Genomic DNA, 5212 nt, shown 5'->3' with positions numbered 1-5212 from the left:
AAAAAAATGGAATGCAGGAATTTACAATGTCTTGTTAGAACGTATAATGATAAGTAGGAAAATCGTTTGTGATTAGTAGGCTTAATGGATTGACTGGTTGACTGACTGGTTGACTGACTGGTTGACTGAAGTATCGATCGTTTTGTTTGTTTCTTTGTTTTCCAAACAGCGGAAACCCACCTGAATGGTTATTGCTATGACGAAACCAGAAATACAGGTTACTGGCACGTCTTAGGGAGACAACTCTGCATGGCGAATCCTTGTAGGAATTAAAGAATAAATGCTTCATATTATCTTTCAGATGGCTACCTCTCAGAAGCTGACGGAACATTACTTAACCTGTGTCATCTACTCCGGCGTCTTCAGTAATCCCGTACACTTGTGTGTAATCACACCTTCTGTCGGAAATGCATCGTCAACTACACCTAAACCAGATCAGAAGCCATCAGTGCCAAGTCCCTCCTCTGTCCATTCTGCAGCAAGATGACGAAAGTGTCCGACCCTGACAGACCCTTGGAGGAGTGGGCAGATGACATCAAGCCTATCTTTCTGATCCAGGGACTCTTGGACTCGTTTGGTTCGGGACCTAAAGGTAGACACCAGTATCCTGCAATGACTCAGAAGAATGGTTTATTTTTTTATTTTTAAATTAGCATGTGAGATATTCATATGTGTCTGTGTCTGCACATATTTTTGGTGTTCGGGTAATGAACGATAAACAGCTGCGAACGTACAACCTCATCTTTGTTATGCCTGTTGGACCCTCTACCACAGTCAATGTGTCAACACAATGAGATCAATGGTTGGCAGCGAACATAGCAAATATTATTTGTGTTCAGTTACTGTGCACAATCTGGAACCAGTACATCTGTGCACTGGACGTTAAACACATATAAACGTGCAATCTCATCTTTCAGATACAACCTGCTGCAGCTATTGTAAAGAGGAAGGGGAGACAACCCCTGCGTCAGTTTGGTGCTATGTGTGTGATGAGGCGATGTGTAGGAGATGCGTCAGAGTTCACAACCGCATCTCATCAACTCGTCATCACGATGTCACTGACCTCTCTGGAGAGGTCAAGGTCAAACGAAGGAGGATGGTCATGTGTCAAGAACACAAGGATGAACGTGTTAAGTTGTTGTGTAAAGATTGCGGGAAACCAGTTTGTCAGACCTGTTGTGCCATATACCACAGGCAATGTGTCTTTGTGGTCAGCTTGGAATCAGAGATGCAGGCAATGAAAGCAGCTCTGACGCGGGTGACTGGCAATTTGTTACAGAGAAAGGAAACACTCACCAAAGAGATCGAGACAAAGAAATGTAGACTGGAAGGCGAAACATTTCGACTGAAAGAAATGGAATCTCTTATTAACTCTGAAACTGTGAAGGTGATAGAACAGATTAAACTCAAGGAACAGGGACTTCCACGTGAACTGAAAGTGATGTCAAACAAATACATCGGACAAATGAAAGCAGACATAAAATCAGCTGAAATGTCAGTACTGATGTACCAACAACAGACGGAGTTGATAGACCAGGCTCTACAATCTGTGTGTGACATGGATGTGTATAAGATGTATGAGGGATGTGAGTCCGGTGATGTGGAGGCTGTTGGAGACGTTGACCTGAAGCAGAGAGGAAGAATAGCCAGTGTCACATTCCGACAGGACACAGAGAAGCTGAGTACAGCACTGGACGATCTACAGCTGGGCGAGATAGAGGTCCTGTATGAGATTGTGGTGGACCTGAAGTCTACTCCTGTGTTACAAGACACCACTGACGTCAGAGTAGCGGATGATATATACAGCACGGCTTCATGGAGTAACAGCGATGGTGGTGGATGGTGCAGACACGGTTGTCGTCACGGACATCTACAACAGGAATGTAAAGTCCTTCTACACCAGCAACAATCAACCAGGCCACAGTAAGCTCCTGTTTGATGGGTGTCCTTGTGGTACTACTAAGTTGACGCACCATCAGGTAGCTGTCACTGTGTGTCACTACAGCCCTACAGGAGACACGGCAGTCAAGTGTCCTCAGGATGTTACAGGTACAGGTGACATCCTCATTACAGACCTCAGACTACTCAGAGTCATCCAGCTGACTGAGTCAGGACAGTTTGTACAATATCTGCTGACATCCAAGGACGGTATTCAGAATCCATATGGAATGTGTATCGATGAGAGAGGGTGGCTACGTGTTTGTCTTGCAAAGGGTGTTATAAAGACGTTCTCGTGAAAATAGAGAAACATTGATGAACTGCTGCTAAATGTCAGGACATCTGGTAGAGACATACAGCCAGAAGATGATACTGTTGTCGGTGTGACCTCTTGTCTGTCTACAGCAAGGTGTTTCTACTTGTCCATATTGTCATAAAAGAATCCAAAGTAACTCAGGTATTCAGACCAGAAAATGAAATGATCGACCTGACACACTTTCATTTACTTATTTTGTTGAAACTGAAAGCGACGGCTGCTGTTTCCAGATGTAAAATGCTTAAAAAGAAAGCATTTTTGAAACTGTGTTTGGGTTGGGGCTTGGGACGTGGGGCTTGGGGCTTGGGGCTTGGGGCTAGGGGCTAGGGGGTAGGCGGTATGGGTTATGGGGTATGGGGTATGGGGTATGGGGTAGGGGGTGGAAGTAATAATGGTCACTACTCCCATGCACTGTGCCATAGAGAAAGTAGAGGTAGCTCTAGGGAAATCAAGGACCAATCAGCACAAATCAACACAGACAACAGAACTCGACACAGCACAACACAACACCAGTATATCAATAAACACATAGGCCACACACCTTCTCAACAACGATAGGTTACAGTTGATCGAACATCCACAGTCGGAATGTTAAGACTGCCTTCATGTGACCTTGTCTTACGATAGTGTATTTTCTGTAAATTGTAATATTGATTAAGTGATAGTTGTTATTTGGGTCACAGTGTTTAACCTTTTGAGTGCTAATTATTATTGGTCATATTTCGTATCATAAATGTTCAGTGTTTTTCGTACTTTGGCAGCACTTTAGAGTTACCTCCCTTTGAGTATGTGTTTTGATTAGTTGTGCATACTTCCAGGAGACTACGAGAAAATTCTACGTTAATGGCCATGGCGGCACATGTGCTCGAATATTCAAGAATTGGTGACTTTGTAGTTAAAGGCTGGTTGTCGTGTTGACGACACGGTCACACGCGGACTAACTGGAGTACATCATTCGGCTAACATCAAACTGTCTCTCCGTCAGCGCTTGCCCTATATAACCTCTACCTGACCGCTCACCGTGTTACATTCAGTATAACTGTTTCTCACTCTCAAACCAAGACCTTGGTTAGTTGACATTATATATTATTTCCAAGTGGTTTTGAGGAGAGTTTAGTTTGTGAGGGTAAGTCCCCAGATTCTGTAGATCAGAAGGAGTTTTTGCTCTTTGCTTCTAAGGTTTCTGTGTCACTAATGGGAGATACTTCTACACAATAGCCCGTTATTATCTTGTGGGATACTGGAGCTCTTTAGTCTCTGATTTGGAAGGATATGTTGCCTTTTTCTGAGGAGACTTCAGCTAACTCAGATGTTTTGCTTCAGGGTATAGGTGGCAATTCTTCTGCTCCTCTCCATTTTGTGAATTTGACTTCAGATCTGATTTCAGGTGAGGCGAAAGTTCTTGACTCTTTCCCACTTTTGGGTGTCGATTTATTGATCGGTAATGATCTTATGGGGGCCAAAGATGGTGCTGATCCAATTGTCACTGTTTTGACAGAGAGTTCAGGTATACAGAAAGGTGGGAGGATGAATTTCCTGGTATTTTTCTGCAGTAACTCCTTTATGTTGAAAGGCATATCTTCTAAAACTTCTTTGCCAAATGATTCCATTTATGATTTGTGAGGTACATTCATGGATCATTCTTTTTTCACCCTCAAACCAAGACTTTGGTGAGTTCACATTATATTTGTGACCCATTACTTTTTTTGTTTGCTGCCCATTATAAAATATTGAATATTTTGTTGTCTGTGTTATATTTTGCTGGTTCTGAGGGGTTTTCTTACACCTTTTGTCACAGCAAATTTTTAACTGTAACCCTTAAATATTTCATACAATTACGCCGAGTAATCTGCTCATTTAATGGCTCCAGATTAAAAATAAAGAAACTCAAAAACCAACAATTTACCAAAGTGATTGACTATGGTTGTTGTTTTAACAATATTCAGGGAATATCACGTCGGGGACAATAGAAATGGATTTCACGCATTGTAACCTTGTGGAGAGTCGAACCCGTTTCTTCAGCATAAACCAGCTGCGGACACTTTAACCTCTGGGCTCTCTAGTTGCAAGATGACCGGCAACTGTGTGGAAATCATTCTTACTTTGGATATTCAATCTAGATGTTTAGACACTTGACCCTTGACCCTTGACCACTGCAATAACAGTGTCGTGATTTGTGTCAGTTTGAAAAGTCAGTTAATTTTAGAATACAATTGTTAATTTTATCGTATTGCATTCTTGTTTGTTGGTGTTTCACAGAGTTCTTTTGGGGACCTGGGCGGTGAAGTAGCCTTGTTGTAAAATCGTTCGCTAGGTACCCCGAACATCCGGGGCCTTCCGTGGTCGACTGGACAGTGTCTGCCCAGATAGGGTGGAAGGTTCCAAGGTCGCGTCTTTCCGGGTTAAAAGATGCTTCTAGTTGGTACCGTCGTTGGGCACTCGGCACTGATAAAGACCGTTCGATTCAGTCGGTGTGATTTGAGTGGGTGAGTTTGCTTTGACGGCGTCTTTAGAAATATTCCAGTCATATAACACGATGCGGGACACCAGAAATGGGCCACACACATATTACCCATTAGGAGAATCGAACCCAGACCTTCGGCGTGACGAGCGTACGCTTTAACCACTAGGCTACCCCACCTCCCTCAGTGTGGTGTGAATGAGTGGGGAGATTGTATCTGAATGGGCTCTCTCTACAACAACCGTATTTGACAGGACATCTCATTACACCACGTAATGCTGCACATGTCGTTGACACTGTTGTTGATGTTCATGGGTATATTGCAGTCCGTGTTCTTATATACTTCCCAACGTCCGCTTTGTTGTCCCCGTTGTTTATCATGTGGTCAACGGCAGTGACAGCAGAGAGTGAGTGGCACACTGTCTAAAACCCACATCCGACAACTGACATAGTTGCTGGGTCAAGTGTTGGAGAAAAACAACAAACAACGGTGCATA

General features: G+C 43.3%; 1 pseudogene; it reads left to right on the top strand.

Annotated features, from left to right (window-relative positions):
• The first annotated feature begins 301 nt into the window (after positions 1–301).
• On the top strand, positions 302–2237 carry LOC137257574 (E3 ubiquitin-protein ligase TRIM33-like; annotated as a pseudogene).
• The last annotated feature ends 2975 nt before the right edge of the window (positions 2238–5212 follow it).

Source organism: Haliotis asinina, chromosome 12, assembly GCF_037392515.1.
Source record: "Haliotis asinina isolate JCU_RB_2024 chromosome 12, JCU_Hal_asi_v2, whole genome shotgun sequence".
Lineage (NCBI taxonomy): Eukaryota > Metazoa > Mollusca > Gastropoda > Lepetellida > Haliotidae > Haliotis > Haliotis asinina.
Note: the sequence above shows the minus strand (reverse complement) of the source record. Positions and strands in the feature narration are given on the sequence as shown.